The sequence below is a fragment of the Lissotriton helveticus genome, chromosome 5_1 (assembly GCF_964261635.1).
Source record: "Lissotriton helveticus chromosome 5_1, aLisHel1.1, whole genome shotgun sequence".
NCBI classification, from domain to species: domain Eukaryota; kingdom Metazoa; phylum Chordata; class Amphibia; order Caudata; family Salamandridae; genus Lissotriton; species Lissotriton helveticus.
In genome coordinates this window covers 1,647,608,405-1,647,634,442 of record NC_136065.1, presented here as the reverse complement: position 1 = coordinate 1,647,634,442, position 26,038 = coordinate 1,647,608,405, and the positions used below count along the sequence as shown (strand labels likewise).

Below are 26,038 nucleotides of genomic sequence, written 5' to 3'. Positions count from 1 at the left end.
AATACATTTGTAGAATAATAAATATGATGAAAACATTGTTGTCACGGGATAACCATATACTGAGGAGCTGCAAACAGTGCTGTATCAGCTACTTACAGTAAAATTTAACTGAAAGACATATCAAAAGAAGAGCGTCATCATATTAATGTTTCTAGTCAACATAAGAGTTGCACCATAGCAGCTTATGGTGCTTTCTGCTCAGATTGTGCCTCCAATCCCACATTGATTTTTTTTATTCTTTGCAGTTTAAAAAAACAATTCATGCTCAAAGTTAACTTTTTAAAACCATTCAACCTAATATATTTATTTCTCTAACTTGTGAATGTGGTCCATGTTCTCTTTTCCTCATCCCCATCACGATACTCCTTTTCCCGAAATCAGGTTCACTTCTTTATCCAGCCCACCCATCCAAGGTCACCAAATCTATGAACCGATTCAGCTTTTTCTCACATTCTCTCTATGTACAAGATACCTTGTATCATTTGAATGGACAGCAGGAGAGTCGGATATTTATGGTTAGTGGGGGTGGGGTTTTGAAGATTAACCTCATTTGACTAAGAGCCGGGGCATCTGGGAGGAAAAGTATTTTAAGGGGGATGAAGTTCACATCTCCTTGGTGAAATTTCTAGATCCTTATTTCATCCTTTCTGTGGATGCAGACTCAGTCGGAACAGAGGTCATAGTCCTCGCTCTGACTTTCAAAGGAACTTCCAATATGCATGGCTTATTTGGCTTTGCCCGGCAGGGCTTGCCCGGCGGGGTGAGAATGGCGTTTGTCAGGCGTTCGTCAGGCGATCGGAAGGGGTGAGGCGATAGTTTATGGTTCAATGGTTTTCATGAAGTCTTCTTGATACGATGAAAGCAGGAAAGGGAAGCTTGTCAATAAGCAAACTTAAGACAAGGTGTGACTCCTAGAAAGAATGACTTGGAAACAACATACAGAAACTCACATATAAAAAGGCCCTGATGAGGCTTGAACTCATGACCCCTGGTTTACAAGACCAGTGCTCTGCCACTGAGCTACAAGGCCAGCCTGCCTGCAGTATGTAAATCGCTTCATGTATTCTTACTGCGGGATGAAGATATCTATGATTTTGAGACTCTGTATGGAAATGCAGTTGCATTTGAATGTCTACATGCGTGCACAAATTGAAGAGCATGCTTAAGACACTTTTCTTGGAAGTAGGAAAAACTCCATTTTGATTTGAGAACATAAGAGTATTCACATTTATGACCATACTGATAGCTCTAGTTAGTATGTCCACAATCAGTGACAGATAGAGAACTCACTTATTAGAAGTGATCTGTCTCTGTGGGGCAGACATATGTCAACAGTCATACACTTGAGATGGCTGAAACTTTAGGAGTAAGAGCTGCTTTCTTATCAGTCTATCTATCCAAACTGGTTAGAAGTAACCCTGGGCGTCCGAATCGGCTACGCCCACGGAGTAGGCGTAGTGTTGCCTTCTACGCATTTTGCGTAGACAGCGTAGCCGGCAACACTACGCCCACTCCGTGTGCGTAGCCGATTCGGCCGCCACCCGCCTCCCTCCCGCCCTCCCCTACATACATTATTTAAGCAACTAACCTTAATAAAACAATTTTTAAAGCACTTACCATGTCCGGGGCTCTTCCGGGGCTCCCTCTTGGAATAGCGTCCCTTCCTGGATACCAATGCGCATGCGCGGCCTCCCGCGCATGCGCATTGGTATCCAGGACGACGCTATTCTAAGAGGGAGCCCCGGACGAGCCCCGGACACGGTAAGTGCTTTAAAATTGTTTTATTAAGGGTAGTTGCTTAAATAATGTATGTAGGGGAGAGCGGGAGGGAGGTGCGTAGTGGGGCTACGCGGAGTGCGGGAGTGGGCGTAGCTTCTCGCCCACTCCGCGTAGCTCCGCGGAGCCCCACTACGCCCACTACGACCAGGGTTAGTTAGAAGGCCAGGAGTGAGGGAAAGGCAATCCTCTGGACACTTCATGAAAGATCTAATTTCAATTAAGCACAAAACACTTTCCTTAATTTGACATAATTGCCAAAATGGAATAGTCAGTTGGGCCCTTCTAGTGGATTATGGCTGTGTCTTGAAAGAGAGTGTAATTGTACTACGAGACATGCCCACCTTCAAAAGAGTGTCTGATGGCGTTCCGACGAAGGTGGGATTCGAACCCACACGTGCAGAGCACAATGGATTAGCAGTCCATCGCCTTAACCACTCGGCCACCTCGTCTGCCTTAGGTGACTATGTTTCATTTTTTAGGAAATTCTTACGATGTGCTAATTACAAATAATCATAAGTTTCTCCTAGACTGTGTCAGAACTGGCAAATATATGTGGTGTTCAATAGACAGAGCACATGATATAGCAGAATTATCAAATCTGTTCCATTAGGACTGTAGTTTTTAATAGTCATGATAACATGCTAGCATGTGAGTCGATCTTGCACAGTGAATAAGGGAGCAGTGCCAGTATCTACTTGGTCAGCTCTAGATGGCTCAACTGGGGAGGTATGAGAACAGTGAGCTCCAGTGGCGCAATCGGTTAGCGCGCGGTACTTATACAGCAGTACTTGCATTGAGGCATGCTGAGGTTGTGAGTTCGAGCCTCACCTGGAGCAGCTTACTGGTTTTTCATAAACCATTTCACTAAAACTAAAGATTAAACTCAGGGGAAAGACGGCCCTTGCTAGAGAGTTTTTACTTCTTTTCAGGATCTGCGTGTCCGACTCTTCCAGGTGCAAATATCACAATCCTATTCGATGCTCCTTATAAACATTCCATGATGTGCCGTCTTGCATAGCATGCAAACACCACATCAGTGCATTTAAAAATACATTTGTAGAATAATAAATATGATGAAAACATTGTTGTCACGGGATAACCATATACTGAGGAGCTGCAAACAGTGCTGTATCAGCTACTTACAGTAAAATTTAACTGAAAGACATATCAAAAGAAGAGCGTCATCATATTAATGTTTCTAGTCAACATAAGAGTTGCACCATAGCAGCTTATGGTGCTTTCTGCTCAGATTGTGCCTCCAATCCCACATTGATTTTTTTTATTCTTTACAGTTTAAAAAAACAATTCATGCTCAAAGTTAACTTTTTAAAACCATTCAACCTAATATATTTATTTCTCTAACTTGTGAATGTGGTCCATGTTCTCTTTTCCTCATCCCCATCACGATACTCCTTTTACCGAAATCAGGTTCACTTCTTTATCCAGCCCACCCATCCAAGGTCACCAAATCTATGAAGCGATTCTGCTTTTTCTCACATTCTCTCTATGTACAAGATACCTTGTATCATTTGAATGGACAGCAGGAGAGTCGGATATTTATGGTTAGTGGGGGTGGGGTTTTGAAGATTAACCTCATTTGACTAAGAGCCGGGGCATCTGGGAGGAAAAGTATTTTAAGGGGGATGAAGTTCACATCTCCTTGGTGAAATTTCTAGATCCTTATTTCATCCTTTCTGTGGATGCAGACTCAGTCGGAACAGAGGTCATAGTCCTCGCTCTGACTTTCAAAGGAACTTCAAATATGCATGGCTTATTTGGCTTTGCCCGGCAGGGCTTGCCCGGCGGGGTGAGAATGGCGTTTGTCAGGCGTTCGTCAGGCGATCGGAAGGGGTGAGGCGATAGTTTATGGTTCAATGGTTTTCATGAAGTCTTCTTGATACGATGAAAGCAGGAAAGGGAAGCTTGTCAATAAGCAAACTTAAGACAAGGTGTGACTCCTAGAAAGAATGACTTGGAAACAACATACAGAAACTCACATATAAAAAGGCCCTGATGAGGCTTGAACTCATGACCCCTGGTTTACAAGACCAGTGCTCTGCCACTGAGCTACAAGGCCAGCCTGCCTGCAGTATGTAAATCGCTTCATGTATTCTTACTGCGGTATGAAGATATCTATGATTTTGAGACTGTATGGAAATGCAGTTGCATTTGAATGTCTACATGCGTGCACAAATTGAAGAGCATGCTTAAGACCCTTTTCTTGGAAGTAGGAAAAACTCCATTTTGATTTGAGAACATAAGAGTATTCACATTTATGACCATACTGATAGCTCTAGTTAGTATGTCCACAATCAGTGACAGATAGAGAACTCACTTATTAGAAGTGATCTGTCTCTGTGGGGCAGACATATGTCAACAGTCATACACTTGAGATGGCTGAAACTTTAGGAGTAAGAGCTGCTTTCTTATCAGTCTATCTATCCAAACTGGTTAGAAGTAACCCTGGGCGTCCGAATCGGCTACGCCCACGGAGTAGGCGTAGTGTTGCCTTCTACGCATTTTGCGTAGACAGCGTAGCCGGCAACACTACGCCCACTCCGTGTGCGTAGCCGATTCGGCCACCACCCGCCTCCCTCCCGCCCTCCCCTACATACATTATTTAAGCAACTAACCTTAATAAAACAATTTTTAAAGCACTTACCATGTCCGGGGCTCTTCCGGGGCTCCCGCTTGGAATAGCGTCCCTTCCTGGATACCAATGCGCATGCGCGGCCTCCCGCGCATTGCGCAGAGCGGGAGGGAGGTGCGTAGTGGGGCTACGCGGAGTGCGGGAGTGGGCGTAGCTTCTCGCCCACTCCGCGTAGCTCCGCGGAGCCCCACTACGCCCACTACGACCAGGGTTAGTTAGAAGGCCAGGAGTGAGGGAAAGGCAATCCTCTGGACACTTCATGAAAGATCTAATTTCAATTAAGCACAAAACACTTCCCTTAATTTGACATAATTGCCAAAATGGAATAGTCAGTTGGGCCCTTCTAGTGGATTATGGCTGTGTCTTGAAAGAGATTGTAATTGTACTACGAGACATGCCCACCTTCAAAAGAGTGTCTGATGGCGTTCCGACGAAGGTGGGATTCGAACCCACGCGTGCAGAGCACAATGGATTAGCAGTCCATCGCCTTAACCACTCGGCCACCTCGTCTGCCTTAGGTGACTATGTTTCATTTTTTAGGAAATTCTTACGATGTGCTAATTACAAATAATCATAAGTTTCTCCTAGACTGTGTCAGAACTGGCAAATATATGTGGTGTTCAATAGACAGAGCACATGATATAGCAGAATTATCAAATCTGTTCCATTAGGACTGTAGTTTTTAATAGTCATGATAACATGCTAGCATGTGAGTCGATCTTGCACAGTGAATAAGGGAGCAGTACCAGTATCTACTTGGTCAGCTCTAGATGGCTCAACTGGGGAGGTATGAGAATAGTGAGCTCCAGTGGCGCAATCGGTTAGCGCGCGGTACTTATACAGCAGTACTTGCATTGAGGCATGCCGAGGTTGTGAGTTCGAGCCTCACCTGGAGCAGCTTACTGGTTTTTCATAAACCATTTCACTAAAACTAAAGATTAAACTCAGGGGAAAGACGGCCCTTGCTAGAGAGTTTTTACTTCTTTTCAGGATCTGCGTGTCCGACTCTTCCAGGTGCAAATATCACAATCCTATTCGATGCTCCTTATAAACATTCCATGATGTGCCGTCTTGCATAGCATGCAAACACCACATCAGTGCATTTAAAAATACATTTGTAGAATAATAAATATGATGAAAACATTGTTGTCACGGGATAACCATATACTGAGGAGCTGCAAACAGTGCTGTATCAGCTACTTACAGTAAAATTTAACTGAAAGACATATCAAAAGAAGAGCGTCATCATATTAATGTTTCTAGTCAACATAAGAGTTGCACCATAGCAGCTTATGGTGCTTTCTGCTCAGATTGTGCCTCCAATCCCACATTGATTTTTTTTATTCTTTGCAGTTTAAAAAAACAATTCATGCTCAAAGTTAACTTTTTAAAACCATTCAACCTAATATATTTATTTCTCTAACTTGTGAATGTGGTCCATGTTCTCTTTTCCTCATCCCCATCACGATACTCCTTTTCCCGAAATCAGGTTCACTTCTTTATCCAGCCCACCCATCCAAGGTCACCAAATCTATGAAGCGATTCTGCTTTTTCTCACATTCTCTCTATGTACAAGATACCTTGTATCATTTGAATGGACAGCAGGAGAGTCGGATATTTATGGTTAGTGGGGGTGGGGTTTTGAAGATTAACCTCATTTGACTAAGAGCCGGGGCATCTGGGAGGAAAAGTATTTTAAGGGGGATGAAGTTCACATCTCCTTGGTGAAATTTCTAGATCCTTATTTCATCCTTTCTGTGGATGCAGACTCAGTCGGAACAGAGGTCATAGTCCTCGCTCTGACTTTCAAAGGAACTTCAAATATGCATGGCTTATTTGGCTTTGCCCGGCAGGGCTTGCCCGGCGGGGTGAAAATGGCGTTTGTCAGGCGTTCGTCAGGCGATCGGAAGGGGTGAGGCGATAGTTTATGGTTCAATGGTTTTCATGAAGTCTTCTTGATACGATGAAAGCAGGAAAGGGAAGCTTGTCAATAAGCAAACTTAAGACAAGGTGTGACTCCTAGAAAGAATGACTTGGAAACAACATACAGAAACTCACATATAAAAAGGCCCTGATGAGGCTTGAACTCATGACCCCTGGTTTACAAGACCAGTGCTCTGCCACTGAGCTACAAGGCCAGCCTGCCTGCAATATGTAAATCGCTTCATGTATTCTTACTGCGGTATGAAGATATCTATGATTTTGAGACTCTGTATGGAAATGCAGTTGCATTTGAATGTCTACATGCGTGCACAAATTGAAGAGCATGCTTAAGACACTTTTCTTGGAAGTAGGAAAAACTCCATTTTGATTTGAGAACATAAGAGTATTCACATTTATGACCATACTGATAGCTCTAGTTAGTATGTCCACAATCAGTGACAGATAGAGAACTCACTTATTAGAAGTGATCTGTCTCTGTGGGGCAGACATATGTCAACAGTCATACACTTGAGATGGCTGAAACTTTAGGAGTAAGAGCTGCTTTCTTATCAGTCTATCTATCCAAACTGGTTAGAAGTAACCCTGGGCGTCCGAATCGGCTACGCCCACGGAGTAGGCGTAGTGTTGCCTTCTACGCATTTTGCGTAGACAGCGTAGCCGGCAACACTACGCCCACTCCGTGTGCGTAGCCGATTCGGCCGCCACCCGCCTCCCTCCCGCCCTCCCCTACATACATTATTTAAGCAACTAACCTTAATAAAACAATTTTTAAAGCACTTACCATGTCCGGGGCTCTTCCGGGGCTCCCTCTTGGAATAGCGTCCCTTCCTGGATACCAATGCGCATGCGCGGCCTCCCGCGCATGCGCATTGGTATCCAGGACGACGCTATTCTAAGAGGGAGCCCCGGACGAGCCCCGGACACGGTAAGTGCTTTAAAATTGTTTTATTAAGGGTAGTTGCTTAAATAATGTATGTAGGGGAGAGCGGGAGGGAGGTGCGTAGTGGGGCTACGCGGAGTGCGGGAGTGGGCGTAGCTTCTCGCCCACTCCGCGTAGCTCCGCGGAGCCCCACTACGCCCACTACGACCAGGGTTAGTTAGAAGGCCAGGAGTGAGGGAAAGGCAATCCTCTGGACACTTCATGAAAGATCTAATTTCAATTAAGCACAAAACACTTCCCTTAATTTGACATAATTGCCAAAATGGAATAGTCAGTTGGGCCCTTCTAGTGGATTATGGCTGTGTCTTGAAAGAGAGTGTAATTGTACTACGAGACATGCCCACCTTCAAAAGAGTGTCTGATGGCGTTCCGACGAAGGTGGGATTCGAACCCACGCGTGCAGAGCACAATGGATTAGCAGTCCATCGCCTTAACCACTCGGCCACCTCGTCTGCCTTAGGTGACTATGTTTCATTTTTTAGGAAATTCTTACGATGTGCTAATTACAAATAATCATAAGTTTCTCCTAGACTGTGTCAGAACTGGCAAATATATGTGGTGTTCAATAGACAGAGCACATGATATAGCAGAATTATCAAATCTGTTCCATTAGGACTGTAGTTTTTAATAGTCATGATAACATGCTAGCATGTGAGTCGATCTTGCACAGTGAATAAGGGAGCAGTACCAGTATCTACTTGGTCAGCTCTAGATGGCTCAACTGGGGAGGTATGAGAACAGTGAGCTCCAGTGGCGCAATCGGTTAGCGCGCGGTACTTATACAGCAGTACTTGCATTGAGGCATGCCGAGGTTGTGAGTTCGAGCCTCACCTGGAGCAGCTTACTGGTTTTTCATAAACCATTTCACTAAAACTAAAGATTAAACTCAGGGGAAAGACGGCCCTTGCTAGAGAGTTTTTACTTCTTTTCAGGATCTGCGTGTCCGACTCTTCCAGGTGCAAATATCACAATCCTATTCGATGCTCCTTATAAACATTCCATGATGTGCCGTCTTGCATAGCATGCAAACACCACATCAGTGCATTTAAAAATACATTTGTAGAATAATAAATATGATGAAAACATTGTTGTCACGGGATAACCATATACTGAGGAGCTGCAAACAGTGCTGTATCAGCTACTTACAGTAAAATTTAACTGAAAGACATATCAAAAAAAGAGCGTCATCATATTAATGTTTCTAGTCAACATAAGAGTTGCACCATAGCAGCTTATGGTGCTTTCTGCTCAGATTGTGCCTCCAATCCCACATTGATTTTTTTTATTCTTTACAGTTTAAAAAACAATTCATGCTCAAAGTTAACTTTTTAAAACCATTCAACCTAATATATTTATTTCTCTAACTTGTGAATGTGGTCCATGTTCTCTTTTCCTCATACCCATCACGATACTCCTTTTCCCAAAATCAGGTTCACTTCTTTATCCAGCCCACCCATCCAAGGTCACCAAATCTATGAAGCGATTCTGCTTTTTCTCACATTCTCTCTATGTACAAGATACCTTGTATCATTTGAATGGACAGCAGGAGAGTCGGATATTTATGGTTAGTGGGGGTGGGGTTTTGAAGATTAACCTCATTTGACTAAGAGCCGGGGCATCTGGGAGGAAAAGTATTTTAAGGGGGATGAAGTTCACATCTCCTTGGTGAAATTTCTAGATCCTTATTTCATCCTTTCTGTGGATGCAGACTCAGTCGGAACAGAGGTCATAGTCCTCGCTCTGACTTTCAAAGGAACTTCAAATATGCATGGCTTATTTGGCTTTGCCCGGCAGGGCTTGCCCGGCGGGGTGAGAATGGCGTTTGTCAGGCGTTCGTCAGGCGATCGGAAGGGGTGAGGCGATAGTTTATGGTTCAATGGTTTTCATGAAGTCTTCTTGATACGATGAAAGCAGGAAAGGGAAGCTTGTCAATAAGCAAACTTAAGACAAGGTGTGACTCCTAGAAAGAATGACTTGGAAACAACATACAGAAACTCACATATAAAAAGGCCCTGATGAGGCTTGAACTCATGACCCCTGGTTTACAAGACCAGTGCTCTGCCACTGAGCTACAAGGCCAGCCTGCCTGCAGTATGTAAATCGCTTCATGTATTCTTACTGCGGTATGAAGATATCTATGATTTTGAGACTCTGTATGGAAATGCAGTTGCATTTGAATGTCTACATGCGTGCACAAATTGAAGAGCATGCTTAAGACACTTTTCTTGGAAGTAGGAAAAACTCCATTTTGATTTGAGAACATAAGAGTATTCACATTTATGACCATACTGATAGCTCTAGTTAGTATGTCCACAATCAGTGACAGATAGAGAACTCACTTATTAGAAGTGATCTGTCTCTGTGGGGCAGACATATGTCAACAGTCATACACTTGAGATGGCTGAAACTTTAGGAGTAAGAGCTGCTTTCTTATCAGTCTATCTATCCAAACTGGTTAGAAGTAACCCTGGGCGTCCGAATCGGCTACGCCCACGGAGTAGGCGTAGTGTTGCCTTCTACGCATTTTGCGTAGACAGCGTAACCGGCAACACTACGCCCACTCCGTGTGCGTAGCCGATTCGGCCGCCACCCGCCTCCCTCCTGCCCTCCCCTACATACATTATTTAAGCAACTAACCTTAATAAAACAATTTTTAAAGCACTTACCATGTCCGGGGCTCTTCCGGGGCTCCCTCTTGGAATAGCGTCCCTTCCTGGATACCAATGCGCATGTGCGGCCTCCCGCGCATGCGCATTGGTATCCAGGACGACGCTATTCTAAGAGGGAGCCCCGGACGAGCCCCGGACACGGTAAGTGCTTTAAAATTGTTTTATTAAGGGTAGTTGCTTAAATAATGTATGTAGGGGAGAGCGGGAGGGAGGTGCGTAGTGGGGCTACGCGGAGTGCGGGAGTGGGCGTAGCTTCTCGCCCACTCCGCGTAGCTCCGCGGAGCCCCACTACGCCCACTACGACCAGGGTTAGTTAGAAGGCCAGGAGTGAGGGAAAGGCAATCCTCTGGACACTTCATGAAAGATCTAATTTCAATTAAGCACAAAACACTTCCCTTAATTTGACATAATTGCCAAAATGGAATAGTCAGTTGGGCCCTTCTAGTGGATTATGGCTGTGTCTTGAAAGAGATTGTAATTGTACTACGAGACATGCCCACCTTCAAAAGAGTGTCTGATGGCGTTCCGACGAAGGTGGGATTCGAACCCACGCGTGCAGAGCACAATGGATTAGCAGTCCATCGCCTTAACCACTCGGCCACCTCGTCTGCCTTAGGTGACTATGTTTCATTTTTTAGGAAATTCTTACGATGTGCTAATTACAAATAATCATAAGTTTCTCCTAGACTGTGTCAGAACTGGCAAATATATGTGGTGTTCAATAGACAGAGCACATGATATAGCAGAATTATCAAATCTGTTCCATTAGGACTGTAGTTTTTAATAGTCATGATAACATGCTAGCATGTGAGTCGATCTTGCACAGTGAATAAGGGAGCAGTACCAGTATCTACTTGGTCAGCTCTAGATGGCTCAACTGGGGAGGTATGAGAATAGTGAGCTCCAGTGGCGCAATCGGTTAGCGCGCGGTACTTATACAGCAGTACTTGCATTGAGGCATGCCGAGGTTGTGAGTTCGAGCCTCACCTGGAGCAGCTTACTGGTTTTTCATAAACCATTTCACTAAAACTAAAGATTAAACTCAGGGGAAAGACGGCCCTTGCTAGAGAGTTTTTACTTCTTTTCAGGATCTGCGTGTCCGACTCTTCCAGGTGCAAATATCACAATCCTATTCGATGCTCCTTATAAACATTCCATGATGTGCCGTCTTGCATAGCATGCAAACACCACATCAGTGCATTTAAAAATACATTTGTAGAATAATAAATATGATGAAAACATTGTTGTCACAGGATAACCATATACTGAGGAGCTGCAAACAGTGCTGTATCAGCTACTTACAGTAAAATTTAACTGAAAGACATATCAAAAGAAGAGCGTCATCATATTAATGTTTCTAGTCAACATAAGAGTTGCACCATAGCAGCTTATGGTGCTTTCTGCTCAGATTGTGCCTCCAATCCCACATTGATTTTTTTTATTCTTTGCAGTTTAAAAAAACAATTCATGCTCAAAGTTAACTTTTTAAAACCATTCAACCTAATATATTTATTTCTCTAACTTGTGAATGTGGTCCATGTTCTCTTTTCCTCATCCCCATCACGATACTCCTTTTCCCGAAATCAGGTTCACTTCTTTATCCAGCCCACCCATCCAAGGTCACCAAATCTATGAAGCGATTCTGCTTTTTCTCACATTCTCTCTATGTACAAGATACCTTGTATCATTTGAATGGACAGCAGGAGAGTCGGATATTTATGGTTAGTGGGGGTGGGGTTTTGAAGATTAACCTCATTTGACTAAGAGCCGGGGCATCTGGGAGGAAAAGTATTTTAAGGGGGATGAAGTTCACATCTCCTTGGTGAAATTTCTAGATCCTTATTTCATCCTTTCTGTGGATGCAGACTCAGTCGGAACAGAGGTCATAGTCCTCGCTCTGACTTTCAAAGGAACTTCAAATATGCATGGCTTATTTGGCTTTGCCCGGCAGGGCTTGCCCGGCGGGGTGAGAATGGCGTTTGTCAGGCGATCGGAAGGGGTGAGGCGATAGTTTATGGTTCAATGGTTTTCATGAAGTCTTCTTGATACGATGAAAGCAGGAAAGGGAAGCTTGTCAATAAGCAAACTTAAGACAAGGTGTGACTCCTAGAAAGAATGACTTGGAAACAACATACAGAAACTCACATATAAAAAGGCCCTGATGAGGCTTGAACTCATGACCCCTGGTTTACAAGACCAGTGCTCTGCCACTGAGCTACAAGGCCAGCCTGCCTGCAATATGTAAATCGCTTCATGTATTCTTACTGCGGTATGAAGATATCTATGATTTTGAGACTCTGTATGGAAATGCAGTTGCATTTGAATGTCTACATGCGTGCACAAATTGAAGAGCATGCTTAAGACACTTTTCTTGGAAGTAGGAAAAACTCCATTTTGATTTGAGAACATAAGAGTATTCACATTTATGACCATACTGATAGCTCTAGTTAGTATGTCCACAATCAGTGACAGATAGAGAACTCACTTATTAGAAGTGATCTGTCTCTGTGGGGCAGACATATGTCAACAGTCATACACTTGAGATGGCTGAAACTTTAGGAGTAAGAGCTGCTTTCTTATCAGTCTATCTATCCAAACTGGTTAGAAGTAACCCTGGGCGTCCGAATCGGCTACGCCCACGGAGTAGGCGTAGTGTTGCCTTCTAGGCATTTTGCGTAGACAGCGTAGCCGGCAACACTACGCCCACTCCGTGTGCGTAGCCGATTCGGCCGCCACCCGCCTCCCTCCCGCCCTCCCCTACATACATTATTTAAGCAACTAACCTTAATAAAACAATTTTTAAAGCACTTACCATGTCCGGGGCTCTTCCGGGGCTCCCTCTTGGAATAGCGTCCCTTCCTGGATACCAATGCGCATGCGCGGCCTCCCGCGCATGCGCATTGGTATCCAGGACGACGCTATTCTAAGAGGGAGCCCCGGACGAGCCCCGGACACGGTAAGTGCTTTAAAATTGTTTTATTAAGGGTAGTTGCTTAAATAATGTATGTAGGGGAGAGCGGGAGGGAGGTGCGTAGTGGGGCTACGCGGAGTGCGGGAGTGGGCGTAGCTTCTCGCCCACTCCGCGTAGCTCCGCGGAGCCCCACTACGCCCACTACGACCAGGGTTAGTTAGAAGGCCAGGAGTGAGGGAAAGGCAATCCTCTGGACACTTCATGAAAGATCTAATTTCAATTAAGCACAAAACACTTCCCTTAATTTGACATAATTGCCAAAATGGAATAGTCAGTTGGGCCCTTCTAGTGGATTATGGCTGTGTCTTGAAAGAGAGTGTAATTGTACTACGAGACATGCCCACCTTCAAAAGAGTGTCTGATGGCGTTCCGACGAAGGTGGGATTCGAACCCACGCGTGCAGAGCACAATGGATTAGCAGTCCATCGCCTTAACCACTCGGCCACCTCGTCTGCCTTAGGTGACTATGTTTCATTTTTTAGGAAATTCTTACGATGTGCTAATTACAAATAATCATAAGTTTCTCCTAGACTGTGTCAGAACTGGCAAATATATGTGGTGTTCAATAGACAGAGCACATGATATAGCAGAATTATCAAATCTGTTCCATTAGGACTGTAGTTTTTAATAGTCATGATAACATGCTAGCATGTGAGTCGATCTTGCACAGTGAATAAGGGAGCAGTACCAGTATCTACTTGGTCAGCTCTAGATGGCTCAACTGGGGAGGTATGAGAACAGTGAGCTCCAGTGGCGCAATCGGTTAGCGCGCGGTACTTATACAGCAGTACTTGCATTGAGGCATGCCGAGGTTGTGAGTTCGAGCCTCACCTGGAGCAGCTTACTGGTTTTTCATAAACCATTTCACTAAAACTAAAGATTAAACTCAGGGGAAAGACGGCCCTTGCTAGAGAGTTTTTACTTCTTTTCAGGATCTGCGTGTCCGACTCTTCCAGGTGCAAATATCACAATCCTATTCGATGCTCCTTATAAACATTCCATGATGTGCCGTCTTGCATAGCATGCAAACACCACATCAGTGCATTTAAAAATACATTTGTAGAATAATAAATATGATGAAAACATTGTTGTCACGGGATAACCATATACTGAGGAGCTGCAAACAGTGCTGTATCAGCTACTTACAGTAAAATTTAACTGAAAGACATATCAAAAGAAGAGCGTCATCATATTAATGTTTCTAGTCAACATAAGAGTTGCACCATAGCAGCTTATGGTGCTTTCTGCTCAGATTGTGCCTCCAATCCCACATTGATTTTTTTTATTCTTTACAGTTTAAAAAAACAATTCATGCTCAAAGTTAACTTTTTAAAACCATTCAACCTAATATATTTATTTCTCTAACTTGTGAATGTGGTCCATGTTCTCTTTTCCTCATACCCATCACGATACTCCTTTTCCCAAAATCAGGTTCACTTCTTTATCCAGCCCACCCATCCAAGGTCACCAAATCTATGAAGCGATTCTGCTTTTTCTCACATTCTCTCTATGTACAAGATACCTTGTATCATTTGAATGGACAGCAGGAGAGTCGGATATTTATGGTTAGTGGGGGTGGGGTTTTGAAGATTAACCTCATTTGACTAAGAGCCGGGGCATCTGGGAGGAAAAGTATTTTAAGGGGGATGAAGTTCACATCTCCTTGGTGAAATTTCTAGATCCTTATTTCATCCTTTCTGTGGATGCAGACTCAGTCGGAACAGAGGTCATAGTCCTCGCTCTGACTTTCAAAGGAACTTCAAATATGCATGGCTTATTTGGCTTTGCCCGGCAGGGCTTGCCCGGCGGGGTGAGAATGGCGTTTGTCAGGCGTTCGTCAGGCGATCGGAAGGGGTGAGGCGATAGTTTATGGTTCAATGGTTTTCATGAAGTCTTCTTGATACGATGAAAGCAGGAAAGGGAAGCTTGTCAATAAGCAAACTTAAGACAAGGTGTGACTCCTAGAAAGAATGACTTGGAAACAACATACAGAAACTCACATATAAAAAGGCCCTGATGAGGCTTGAACTCATGACCCCTGGTTTACAAGACCAGTGCTCTGCCACTGAGCTACAAGGCCAGCCTGCCTGCAGTATGTAAATCGCTTCATGTATTCTTACTGCGGTATGAAGATATCTATGATTTTGAGACTCTGTATGGAAATGCAGTTGCATTTGAATGTCTACATGCGTGCACAAATTGAAGAGCATGCTTAAGACACTTTTCTTGGAAGTAGGAAAAACTCCATTTTGATTTGAGAACATAAGAGTATTCACATTTATGACCATACTGATAGCTCTAGTTAGTATGTCCACAATCAGTGACAGATAGAGAACTCACTTATTAGAAGTGATCTGTCTCTGTGGGGCAGACATATGTCAACAGTCATACACTTGAGATGGCTGAAACTTTAGGAGTAAGAGCTGCTTTCTTATCAGTCTATCTATCCAAACTGGTTAGAAGTAACCCTGGGCGTCCGAATCGGCTACGCCCACGGAGTAGGCGTAGTGTTGCCTTCTACGCATTTTGCGTAGACAGCGTAACCGGCAACACTACGCCCACTCCGTGTGCGTAGCCGATTCGGCCGCCACCCGCCTCCCTCCTGCCCTCCCCTACATACATTATTTAAGCAACTAACCTTAATAAAACAATTTTTAAAGCACTTACCATGTCCGGGGCTCTTCCGGGGCTCCCTCTTGGAATAGCGTCCCTTCCTGGATACCAATGCGCATGCGCGGCCTCCCGCGCATGGGCATTGGTATCCAGGACGACGCTATTCCAAGAGGGAGCCCCGGACGAGCCCCGGACACGGTAAGTGCTTTAAAATTGTTTTATTAAGGGTAGTTGCTTAAATAATGTATGTAGGGGAGAGCGGGAGGGAGGTGCGTAGTGGGGCTACGCGGAGTGCGGGAGTGGGCGTAGCTTCTCGCCCACTCCGCGTAGCTCCGCGGAGTCCCACTACGTCCACTACGACCAGGGTTAGTTAGAAGGCCAAGAGTGAGGGAAAGGCAATCCTCTGGACACTTCATGAAAGATCTAATTTCAATTAAGCACAAAACACTTCCCTTAATTTGACATAATTGCCAAAATGGAATAGTCAGTTGGGCCCTTCTAGTGGATTATGGCTGTGTCTTGAAAGAGAGTGTAATTGTACTACGAGACATGCCCACCTTCAAAAGAGTGTCTGATGGCGTTCCGACAAAGGTGGGATTTGAACCCATGTGTGCAGAGCACAATGGATTAGCAGTCCATCGCCTTAACCACTCGGCCACCTCGTCTGCCTTAGGTGACTATGTTTCATTTTTTAGGAAATTCTTACGATGTGCTAATTACAAATAATCATAAGTTTCTCCTAGACTGTGTCAGAACTGGCAAATATATGTGGTGTTCAATAGACAGAGCACATGATATAGCAGAATTATCAAATCTGTTCCATTAGGACTGTAGTTTTTAATAGTCATGATAACATGCTAGCATGTGAGTCGATCTTGCACAGTGAATAAGGGAGCAGTGCCAGTATCTACTTGGTCAGCTCTAGATGGCTCAACTGGGGAGATATGAGAACAGTGAGCTCCAGTGGCGCAATCGGTTAGCGCGCGGTGCTTATACAGCAGTACTTGCATTGAGGCGTGCCGAGGTTGTGAGTTCGAGCCTCACCTGGAGCAGCTTACTGGTTTTTCATAAACCATTTCACTAAAACTAAAGATTAAACTCAGGGGAAAGACGGCCCTTGCTAGAGAGTTTTTACTTCTTTTCAGGATCTGCGTGTCCGACTCTTCCAGGTGCAAATATCACAATCCTATTCGATGCTCCTTATAAACATTCCATGATGTGCCGTCTTGCATAGCATGCAAACACCACATCAGTGCATTTAAAAATACATTTGTAGAATAATAAATATGATGAAAACATTGTTGTCACTGGATAACCATATACTGAGGAGCTGCAAACAGTGCTGTATCAGCTACTTACAGTAAAATTTAACTGAAAGACATATCAAAAGAAGAGCGTCATCATATTAATGTTTCTAGTCAACATAAGAGTTGCACCATAGCAGCTTATGGTGCTTTCTGCTCAGATTGTGCCTCCAATCCCACATTGATTTTTTTTATTCTTTGCAGTTTAAAAAAACAATTCATGCTCAAAGTTAACTTTTTAAAACCATTCAACCTAATATATTTATTTCTCTAACTTGTGAATGTGGTCCATGTTCTCTTTTCCTCATCCCCATCACGATACTCCTTTTCCCGAAATCAGGTTCACTTCTTTATCCAGCCCACCCATCCAAGGTCACCAAATCTATGAAGCGATTCTGCTTTTTCTCACATTCTCTCTATGTACAAGATACCTTGTATCATTTGAATGGACAGCAGGAGAGTCGGATATTTATGGTTAGTGGGGGTGGGGTTTTGAAGATTAACCTCATTTGACTAAGAGCCGGGGCATCTGGGAGGAAAAGTATTTTAAGGGGGATGAAGTTCACATCTCCTTGGTGAAATTTCTAGATCCTTATTTCATCCTTTCTGTGGATGCAGACTCAGTCGGAACAGAGGTCATAGTCCTCGCTCTGACTTTCAAAGGAACTTCAAATATGCATGGCTTATTTGGCTTTGCCCAGCAGGGCTTGCCCGGCGGGGTGAGAATGGCGTTTGTCAGGCGTTCGTCAGGCGATCGGAAGGGGTGAGGCGATAGTTTATGGTTCAATGGTTTTCATGAAGTCTTCTTGATACGATGAAAGCAGGAAAGGGAAGCTTGTCAATAAGCAAACTTAAGACAAGGTGTGACTCCTAGAAAGAATGACTTGGAAACAACATACAGAAACTCACATATAAAAAGGCCCTGATGAGGCTTGAACTCATGACCACTGGTTTACAAGACCAGTGCTCTGCCACTGAGCTACAAGGCCAGCCTGCCTGCAGTATGTAAATCGCTTCATGTATTCTTACTGCGGTATGAAGATATCTATGATTTTGAGACTCTGTATGGAAATGCAGTTGCATTTGAATGTCTACATGCGTGCACAAATTGAAGAGCATGCTTAAGACACTTTTCTTGGAAGTAGGAAAAACTCCATTTTTATTTGAGAACATAAGAGTATTCACATTTATGACCATACTGATAGCTCTAGTTAGTATGTCCACAATCAGTGACAGATAGAGAACTCACTTATTAGAAGTGATCTGTCTCTGTGGGGCAGACATATGTCAACAGTCATACACTTGAGATGGCTGAAACTTTAGGAGTAAGAGCTGCTTTCTTATCAGTCTATCTATCCAAACTGGTTAGAAGTAACCCTGGGCGTCCGAATCGGCTACGCCCACGGAGTAGGCGTAGTGTTGCCTTCTACGCATTTTGCGTAGACAGCGTAGCCGGCAACACTACGCCCACTCCGTGTGCGTAGCCGATTCGGCCGCCACCCGTCTCCCTCCCGCCCTCCCCTACATACATTATTTAAGCAACTAACCTTAATAAAACAATTTTTAAAGCACTTACCATGTCCGGGGCTCTTCCGGGGCTCCCTCTTGGAATAGCGTCCCTTCCTGGATACCAATGCGCATGCGCGGCCTCCCGCGCATGGGCATTGGTATCCAGGACGACGCTATTCCAAGAGGGAGCCCCGGACGAGCCCCGGACACGGTAAGTGCTTTAAAATTGTTTTATTAAGGGTAGTTGCTTAAATAATGTATGTAGGGGAGAGCGGGAGGGAGGTGCGTAGTGGGGCTACGCGGAGTGCGGGAGTGGGCGTAGCTTCTCGCCCACTCCGCGTAGCTCCGCGGAGTCCCACTACGCCCACTACGACCAGGGTTAGTTAGAAGGCCAAGAGTGAGGGAAAGGCAATCCTCTGGACACTTCATGAAAGATCTAATTTCAATTAAGCACAAAACACTTCCCTTAATTTGACATAATTGCCAAAATGGAATAGTCAGTTGGGCCCTTCTAGTGGATTATGGCTGTGTCTTGAAAGAGAGTGTAATTGTACTACGAGACATGCCCACCTTCAAAAGAGTGTCTGATGGCGTTCCGATGAAGGTGGGATTCGAACCCACGCGTGCAGAGCACAATGGATTAGCAGTCCATCGCCTTAACCACTCGGCCACCTCGTCTGCCTTAGGTGACTGTGTTTCATTTTTTAGGAAATTCTTACGATGTGCTAATTACAAATAATCATAAGTTTCTCCTAGACTGTGTCAGAACTGGCAAATATATGTGGTGTTCAATAGACAGAGCACATGATATAGCAGAATTATCAAATCTGTTCCATTAGGACTGTAGTTTTTAATAGTCATGATAACATGCTAGCATGTGAGTCGATCTTGCACAGTGAATAAGGGAGCAGTGCCAGTATCTACTTGGTCAGCTCTAGATGGCTCAACGGGGGAGGTATGAGAACAGTGAGCTCCAGTGGCGCAATCGGTTAGCGCGCGGTACTTATACAGCAGTACTTGCATTGAGGCATGCCGAGGTTGTGAGTTCGAGCCTCACCTGGAGCAGCTTACAGGTTTTTCATAAACCATTTCACTAAAACTAAAGATTAAACTCAGGGGAAAGACGGCCCTTGCTAGAGCGTTTTTACTTCTTTTCAGGATCTGCGTGTCCGACTCTTCCAGGTGCAAATATCACAATCCTATTCGATGCTCCTTATAAACATTCCATGATGTGCCGTCTTGCATAGCATGCAAACACCACATCAGTGCATTTAAAAATACATTTGTAGATTAATAAATATGATGAAAACATTGTTGTCACGGGATAACCATATACTGAGGAGCTGCAAACAGTGCTGTATCAGCTACTTACAGTAAAATTAAACTGAAAGACATATCAAAAGAAGAGCGTCATCATATTAATGTTTCTAGTCAACATAAGAGTTGCACCATAGCAGCTTATGGTGCTTTCTGCTCAGATTGTGCCTCCAATCCCACATTGATTTTTTTTATTCTTTGCAGTTTAAAAAAACAATTCATGCTCAAAGTTAACTTTTTAAAACCATTCAACCTAATATATTTATTTCTCTAACTTGTGAATGTGGTCCATGTTCTCTTTTCCTCATCCTCATCACGATACTCCTTTTCCCGAAATCAGGTTCACTTCTTTATCCAGCCCACCCATCCAAGGTCACCAAATCTATGAAGCGATTCTGCTTTTTCTCACATTCTCTCAATGTACAAGATACCTTGTATCATTTGAATGGCCAGCACGAGAGTCGGATATTTATGGTTAGTGGGGGTGGGGTTTTGAAGATTAACCTCATTTGACTAAGAGCCGGGGCATCTGGGAGGAAAAGTATTTTAAGGGGGATGAAGTTCACATCTCCTTGGTGAAATTTCTAGATCCTTATTTCATCCTTTCTGTGGATGCAGACTCAGTCGGAACAGAGGTCATAGTCCTCGCTCTGACTTTCAAAGGAACTTCAAATATGCATGGCTTATTTGGCTTTGCCCGGCAGGGCTTGCCCGGCGGGGTGAGAATGGCGTTTGTCAGGCGTTCGTCAGGCGATCGGAAGGGGTGAGGCGATAGTTTATGGTTCAATGGTTTTCATGAAGTCTTCTTGATACGATGAAAGCAGGAAAGGGAAGCTTGTAAATAAGCAAACTTAAGACAAGGTGTGACTCCTAGAAAGAATGACTTGGAAACAACATACAGAAACTCACATATAAAAAGGCCCTGATGAGGCTTGAACTCATGACCCCTGGTTTACAAGACCAGTGCTCTGCCACTGAGCTACAAGGCCATCCTGCCTGCAGTATGTAAATCGCTTCATGTATTCTTACTGCGGTATGAAGATATCTATGATTTTGAGACTCTGTATGGAAATGCAGTTGCATTTGAATTTCTACATGCGTGCACAAATTGAAGAGCATGCTTAAGACACTTTTCTTGGAAGTAGGAAAAACTCCATTTTGATTTGAGAACATAAGAGTATTCACATTTATGACCATACTGATAGCTCTAGTTAGTATGTCCACAATCAGTGACAGATAGAGAACTCACTTATTAGAAGTGATCTGTCTCTGTGGGGCAGACATATGTCAAAGTCATACACTTGAGATGGCTGAAACTTTAGGAGTAAGAGCTGCTTTCTTATCAGTCTATCTATCCAAACTGGTTAGAAGTAACCCTGGGCGTCCGAATCGGCTACGCCCACGGAGTAGGCGTAGTGTTGCCTTCTACGCATTTTGCGTAGACAGCGTAGCCGGCAACACTACGCCCACTCCGTGTGCGTAGCCGATTCGGCCGCCACCCGTCTCCCTCCCGCCCTCCCCTACATACATTATTTAAGCAACTAACCTTAATAAAACAATTTTTAAAGCACTTACCATGTCCGGGGCTCTTCCGGGGCTCCCTCTTGGAATAGCGTCCCTTCCTGGATACCAATGCGCATGCGCGGCCTCCCGCGCATGGGCATTGGTATCCAGGACGACGCTATTCCAAGAGGGAGCCCCGGACGAGCCCCGGACACGGTAAGTGCTTTAAAATTGTTTTATTAAGGGTAGTTGCTTAAATAATGTATGTAGGGGAGAGCGGGAGGGAGGTGCGTAGTGGGGCTACGCGGAGTGCGGGAGTGGGCGTAGCTTCTCGCCCACTCCGCGTAGCTCCGCGGAGTCCCACTACGCCCACTACGACCAGGGTTAGTTAGAAGGCCAAGAGTGAGGGAAAGGCAATCCTCTGGACACTTCATGAAAGATCTAATTTCAATTAAGCACAAAACACTTCCCTTAATTTGACATAATTGCCAAAATGGAATAGTCAGTTGGGCCCTTCTAGTGGATTATGGCTGTGTCTTGAAAGAGAGTGTAATTGTACTACGAGACATGCCCACCTTCAAAAGAGTGTCTGATGGCGTTCCGACAAAGGTCGGATTCGTACCCACGTGTGCAGAGCACAATGGATTAGCAGTCCAACGCCTTAACCACTCGGCCACCTCGTCTGCCTTAGGTGACTATGTTTCATTTTTTAGGAAATTCTTACGATGTGCTAATTACAAATAATCATAAGTTTCTCCTAGACTGTGTCAGAACTGGCAAATATATGTGGTGTTCAATAGACAGAGCACATGATATAGCAGAATTATCAAATCTGTTCCATTAGGACTGTAGTTTTTAATAGTCATGATAACATGCTAGCATGTGAGTCGATCTTGCACAGTGAATAAGGGAGCAGTGCCAGTATCTACTTGGTCAGCTCTAGATGGCTCAACTGGGGAGATATGAGAACAGTGAGCTCCAGTGGGGCAATCGGTTAGCGCGCGGTGCTTATACAGCAGTACTTGCATTGAGGCGTGCCGAGGTTGTGAGTTCGAGCCTCACCTGGAGCAGCTTACTGGTTTTTCATAAACCATTTCACTAAAACTAAAGATTAAACTCAGGGGAAAGACGGCCCTTGCTAGAGAGTTTTTACTTCTTTTCAGGATCTGCGTGTCCGACTCTTCCAGGTGCAAATATCACAATCCTATTCGATGCTCCTTATAAACATTCCATGATGTGCCGTCTTGCATAGCATGCAAACACCACATCAGTGCATTTAAAAATACATTTGTAGAATAATAAATATGATGAAAACATTGTTGTCACGGGATAACCATATACTGAGGAGCTGCAAACAGTGCTGTATCAGCTACTTACAGTAAAATTTAACTGAAAGACATATCAAAAGAAGAGCGTCATCATATTAATGTTTCTAGTCAACATAAGAGTTGCACCATAGCAGCTTATGGTGCTTTCTGCTCAGATTGTGCCTCCAATCCCACATTGATTTTTTTTATTCTTTGCAGTTTAAAAAAACAATTCATGCTCAAAGTTAACTTTTTAAAACCATTCAACCTAATATATTTATTTCTCTAACTTGTGAATGTGGTCCATGTTCTCTTTTCCTCATCCCCATCACGATACTCCTTTTCCCGAAATCAGGTTCACTTCTTTATCCAGCCCACCCATCCAAGGTCACCAAATCTATGAACCGATTCAGCTTTTTCTCACATTCTCTCTATGTACAAGATACCTTGTATCATTTGAATGGACAGCAGGAGAGTCGGATATTTATGGTTAGTGGGGGTGGGGTTTTGAAGATTAACCTCATTTGACTAAGAGCCGGGGCATCTGGGAGGAAAAGTATTTTAAGGGGGATGAAGTTCACATCTCCTTGGTGAAATTTCTAGATCCTTATTTCATCCTTTCTGTGGATGCAGACTCAGTCGGAACAGAGGTCATAGTCCTCGCTCTGACTTTCAAAGGAACTTCAAATATGCATGGCTTATTTGGCTTTGCCCGGCGGGGTGAGAATGGCGTTTGTCAGGCGTTCGTCAGGCGATCGGAAGGGGTGAGGCGATAGTTTATGGTTCAATGGTTTTCATGAAGTCTTCTTGATACGATGAAAGCAGGAAAGGGAAGCTTGTCAATAAGCAAACTTAAGACAAGGTGTGACTCCTAGAAAGAATGACTTGGAAACAACATACAGAAACTCACATATAAAAAGGCCCTGATGAGGCTTGAACTCATGACCCCTGGTTTACAAGACCAGTGCTCTGCCACTGAGCTACAAGGCCAGCCTGCCTGCAGTATGTAAATCGCTTCATGTATTCTTACTGCGGTATGAAGATATCTATGATTTTGAGACTCTGTATGGAAATGCAGTTGCATTTGAATGTCTACATGCGTGCACAAATTGAAGAGCATGCTTAAGACACTTTTCTTGGAAGTAGGAAAAACTCCATTTTGATTTGAGAACATAAGAGTATTCACATTTATGACCATACTGATAGCTCTAGTTAGTATGTCCACAATCAGTGACAGATAGAGAACTCACTTATTAGAAGTGATCTGTCTCTGTGGGGCAGACATATGTCAACAGTCATACACTTGAGATGGCTGAAACTTTAGGAGTAAGAGCTGCTTTCTTATCAGTCTATCTATCCAAACTGGTTAGAAGTAACCCTGGGCGTCCGAATCGGCTACGCCCACGGAGTAGGCGTAGTGTTGCCTTCTACGCATTTTGCGTAGACAGCGTAGCCGGCAACACTACGCCCACTCCGTGTGCGTAGCCGATTCGGCCGCCACCCGCCTCCCTCCCGCCCTCCCCTACATACATTATTTAAGCAACTAACCTTAATAAAACAATTTTTAAAGCACTTACCATGTCCGGGGCTCTTCCGGGGCTCCCTCTTGGAATAGCGTCCCTTCCTGGATACCAATGCGCATGCGCGGCCTCCCGCGCATGCGCATTGGTATCCAGGACGACGCTATTCCAAGAGGGAGCCCCGGACGAGCCCCGGACACGGTAAGTGCTTTAAAATTGTTTTATTAAGGGTAGTTGCTTAAATAATGTATGTAGGGGAGAGCGGGAGGGAGGTGCGTAGTGGGGCTACGCGGAGTGCGGGAGTGGGCGTAGCTTCTCGCCCACTCCGCGTAGCTCCGCGGAGCCCCACTACGCCCACTACGACCAGGGTTAGTTAGAAGGCCAGGAGTGAGGGAAAGGCAATCCTCTGGACACTTCATGAAAGATCTAATTTCAATTAAGCACAAAACACTTCCCTTAATTTGACATAATTGCCAAAATGGAATAGTCAGTTGGGCCCTTCTAGTGGATTATGGCTGTGTCTTGATAGAGAGTGTAATTTTACTACGAGACATGCCCACCTTCAAAAGAGTGTCTGTAGGCGTAGTGTTGCCTTCTACGCATTTTGCGTAGACAGCGTAGCCGGCAACACTACGCCCACTCCGTGTGCGTAGCCGATTCGGCCGCCACCCGCCTCCCTCCCGCCCTCCCCTACATACATTATTTAAGCAACTAACCTTAATAAAACAATTTTTAAAGCACTTACCATGTCCGGGGCTCTTCCGGGGCTCCCTCTTGGAATAGCGTCCCTTCCTGGATACCAATGCGCATGCGCGGCCTCCCGCGCATGCGCATTGGTATCCAGGACGCCGCTATTCTAAGAGGGAGCCCCGGACGAGCCCCGGACACGGTAAGTGCTTTAAAATTGTTTTATTAAGGGTAGTTGCTTAAATAATGTATGTAGGGGAGAGCGGGAGGGAGGTGCGTAGTGGGGCTACGCGGAGTGCGGGAGTGGGCGTAGCTTCTCGCCCACTCCGCGTAGCTCCGCGGAGCCCCACTACGCCCACTACGACCAGGGTTAGTTAGAAGGCCAGGAGTGAGGGAAAGGCAATCCTCTGGACACTTCATGAAAGATCTAATTTCAATTAAGCACAAAACACTTCCCTTAATTTGACATAATTGCCAAAATGGAATAGTCAGTTGGGCCCTTCTAGTGGATTATGGCTGTGTCTTGAAAGAGAGTGTAATTGTACTACGAGACATGCCCACCTTCAAAAGAGTGTCTGATGGCGTTCCGACAAAGGTGGGATTCGAACCCACGTGTGCAGAGCACAATGGATTAGCAGTCCATCGCCTTAACCACTCGGCCACCTCGTCTGCCTTAGGTGACTATGTTTCATTTTTTAGGAAATTCTTACGATGTGCTAATTACAAATAATCATAAGTTTCTCCTAGACTGTGTCAGAACTGGCAAATATATGTGGTGTTCAATAGACAGAGCACATGATATAGCAGAATTATCAAATCTGTTCCATTAGGACTGTAGTTTTTAATAGTCATGATAACATGCTAGCATGTGAGTCGATCTTGCACAGTGAATAAGGGAGCAGTGCCAGTATCTACTTGGTCAGGTCTAGATGGCTCAACTGGGGAGGTATGAGAACAGTGAGCTCCAGTGGCGCAATTGGTTAGCGCGCGGTACTTATACAGCAGTACTTGCATTGAGGCATGCCGAGGTTGTGAGTACGAGCCTCACCTGGAGCAGCTTACTGGTTTTTCATAAACCATTTCACTAAAACTAAAGATTAAACTCAGGGGAAAGACGGCCCTTGCTAGAGAGTTTTTACTTCTTTTCAGGATCTGCGTGTCCGACTCTTCCAGGTGCAAATATCACAATCCTATTCGATGCTCCTTATAAACATTCCATGATGTGCCGTCTTGCATAGCATGCAAACACCACATCAGTGCATTTAAAAATACATTTGTAGAATAATAAATATGATGAAAACATTGTTGTCACGGGATAACCATAT

At 44.4% G+C, this 26,038-nt stretch overlaps 26 non-coding genes across 26 annotated transcripts; 8 read left to right on the top strand and 18 right to left on the bottom strand.

The window, feature by feature from the left end:
• Positions 1-958: 958 nt before the first annotated feature.
• Positions 959-1,030, bottom strand: TRNAT-UGU (transfer RNA threonine (anticodon UGU)). The gene has a single exon. It is a non-coding gene; the product is annotated as a tRNA-Thr (tRNA).
• A 1,116-nt stretch (positions 1,031-2,146) lies between these two features.
• TRNAS-GCU (transfer RNA serine (anticodon GCU)) lies at positions 2,147-2,228 on the bottom strand. Its single transcript has one exon. It is a non-coding gene; the product is annotated as a tRNA-Ser (tRNA).
• Positions 2,229-2,520: 292 nt separating this feature from the next.
• On the top strand, positions 2,521-2,615 carry TRNAI-UAU (transfer RNA isoleucine (anticodon UAU)). The gene is made up of 2 exons: positions 2,521-2,558; positions 2,580-2,615. It is a non-coding gene; the product is annotated as a tRNA-Ile (tRNA).
• Positions 2,616-3,784: 1,169 nt separating this feature from the next.
• On the bottom strand, positions 3,785-3,856 carry TRNAT-UGU (transfer RNA threonine (anticodon UGU)). Its single transcript has one exon. It is a non-coding gene; the product is annotated as a tRNA-Thr (tRNA).
• A 1,001-nt stretch (positions 3,857-4,857) lies between these two features.
• Positions 4,858-4,939, bottom strand: TRNAS-GCU (transfer RNA serine (anticodon GCU)). The gene has a single exon. It is a non-coding gene; the product is annotated as a tRNA-Ser (tRNA).
• Positions 4,940-5,231: 292 nt separating this feature from the next.
• Positions 5,232-5,326, top strand: TRNAI-UAU (transfer RNA isoleucine (anticodon UAU)). Its single transcript has 2 exons — positions 5,232-5,269; positions 5,291-5,326. It is a non-coding gene; the product is annotated as a tRNA-Ile (tRNA).
• A 1,169-nt stretch (positions 5,327-6,495) lies between these two features.
• TRNAT-UGU (transfer RNA threonine (anticodon UGU)) lies at positions 6,496-6,567 on the bottom strand. Its single transcript has one exon. It is a non-coding gene; the product is annotated as a tRNA-Thr (tRNA).
• A 1,116-nt stretch (positions 6,568-7,683) lies between these two features.
• On the bottom strand, positions 7,684-7,765 carry TRNAS-GCU (transfer RNA serine (anticodon GCU)). Its single transcript has one exon. It is a non-coding gene; the product is annotated as a tRNA-Ser (tRNA).
• Positions 7,766-8,057: 292 nt separating this feature from the next.
• Positions 8,058-8,152, top strand: TRNAI-UAU (transfer RNA isoleucine (anticodon UAU)). Its single transcript has 2 exons — positions 8,058-8,095; positions 8,117-8,152. It is a non-coding gene; the product is annotated as a tRNA-Ile (tRNA).
• A 1,168-nt stretch (positions 8,153-9,320) lies between these two features.
• Positions 9,321-9,392, bottom strand: TRNAT-UGU (transfer RNA threonine (anticodon UGU)). The gene has a single exon. It is a non-coding gene; the product is annotated as a tRNA-Thr (tRNA).
• A 1,116-nt stretch (positions 9,393-10,508) lies between these two features.
• TRNAS-GCU (transfer RNA serine (anticodon GCU)) lies at positions 10,509-10,590 on the bottom strand. Its single transcript has one exon. It is a non-coding gene; the product is annotated as a tRNA-Ser (tRNA).
• Positions 10,591-10,882: 292 nt separating this feature from the next.
• Positions 10,883-10,977, top strand: TRNAI-UAU (transfer RNA isoleucine (anticodon UAU)). The gene is made up of 2 exons: positions 10,883-10,920; positions 10,942-10,977. It is a non-coding gene; the product is annotated as a tRNA-Ile (tRNA).
• Positions 10,978-12,135: 1,158 nt separating this feature from the next.
• TRNAT-UGU (transfer RNA threonine (anticodon UGU)) lies at positions 12,136-12,207 on the bottom strand. Its single transcript has one exon. It is a non-coding gene; the product is annotated as a tRNA-Thr (tRNA).
• Positions 12,208-13,323: 1,116 nt separating this feature from the next.
• Positions 13,324-13,405, bottom strand: TRNAS-GCU (transfer RNA serine (anticodon GCU)). The gene has a single exon. It is a non-coding gene; the product is annotated as a tRNA-Ser (tRNA).
• A 292-nt stretch (positions 13,406-13,697) lies between these two features.
• On the top strand, positions 13,698-13,792 carry TRNAI-UAU (transfer RNA isoleucine (anticodon UAU)). The gene is made up of 2 exons: positions 13,698-13,735; positions 13,757-13,792. It is a non-coding gene; the product is annotated as a tRNA-Ile (tRNA).
• Positions 13,793-14,961: 1,169 nt separating this feature from the next.
• Positions 14,962-15,033, bottom strand: TRNAT-UGU (transfer RNA threonine (anticodon UGU)). The gene has a single exon. It is a non-coding gene; the product is annotated as a tRNA-Thr (tRNA).
• Positions 15,034-16,149: 1,116 nt separating this feature from the next.
• On the bottom strand, positions 16,150-16,231 carry TRNAS-GCU (transfer RNA serine (anticodon GCU)). Its single transcript has one exon. It is a non-coding gene; the product is annotated as a tRNA-Ser (tRNA).
• A 292-nt stretch (positions 16,232-16,523) lies between these two features.
• On the top strand, positions 16,524-16,618 carry TRNAI-UAU (transfer RNA isoleucine (anticodon UAU)). The gene is made up of 2 exons: positions 16,524-16,561; positions 16,583-16,618. It is a non-coding gene; the product is annotated as a tRNA-Ile (tRNA).
• Positions 16,619-17,787: 1,169 nt separating this feature from the next.
• Positions 17,788-17,859, bottom strand: TRNAT-UGU (transfer RNA threonine (anticodon UGU)). The gene has a single exon. It is a non-coding gene; the product is annotated as a tRNA-Thr (tRNA).
• Positions 17,860-18,975: 1,116 nt separating this feature from the next.
• TRNAS-GCU (transfer RNA serine (anticodon GCU)) lies at positions 18,976-19,057 on the bottom strand. Its single transcript has one exon. It is a non-coding gene; the product is annotated as a tRNA-Ser (tRNA).
• Positions 19,058-19,349: 292 nt separating this feature from the next.
• TRNAI-UAU (transfer RNA isoleucine (anticodon UAU)) lies at positions 19,350-19,444 on the top strand. The gene is made up of 2 exons: positions 19,350-19,387; positions 19,409-19,444. It is a non-coding gene; the product is annotated as a tRNA-Ile (tRNA).
• A 1,169-nt stretch (positions 19,445-20,613) lies between these two features.
• On the bottom strand, positions 20,614-20,685 carry TRNAT-UGU (transfer RNA threonine (anticodon UGU)). Its single transcript has one exon. It is a non-coding gene; the product is annotated as a tRNA-Thr (tRNA).
• Positions 20,686-21,800: 1,115 nt separating this feature from the next.
• On the bottom strand, positions 21,801-21,882 carry TRNAS-GCU (transfer RNA serine (anticodon GCU)). The gene has a single exon. It is a non-coding gene; the product is annotated as a tRNA-Ser (tRNA).
• A 1,542-nt stretch (positions 21,883-23,424) lies between these two features.
• TRNAT-UGU (transfer RNA threonine (anticodon UGU)) lies at positions 23,425-23,496 on the bottom strand. Its single transcript has one exon. It is a non-coding gene; the product is annotated as a tRNA-Thr (tRNA).
• A 1,804-nt stretch (positions 23,497-25,300) lies between these two features.
• On the bottom strand, positions 25,301-25,382 carry TRNAS-GCU (transfer RNA serine (anticodon GCU)). The gene has a single exon. It is a non-coding gene; the product is annotated as a tRNA-Ser (tRNA).
• A 292-nt stretch (positions 25,383-25,674) lies between these two features.
• TRNAI-UAU (transfer RNA isoleucine (anticodon UAU)) lies at positions 25,675-25,769 on the top strand. The gene is made up of 2 exons: positions 25,675-25,712; positions 25,734-25,769. It is a non-coding gene; the product is annotated as a tRNA-Ile (tRNA).
• Positions 25,770-26,038: the final 269 nt, after the last annotated feature.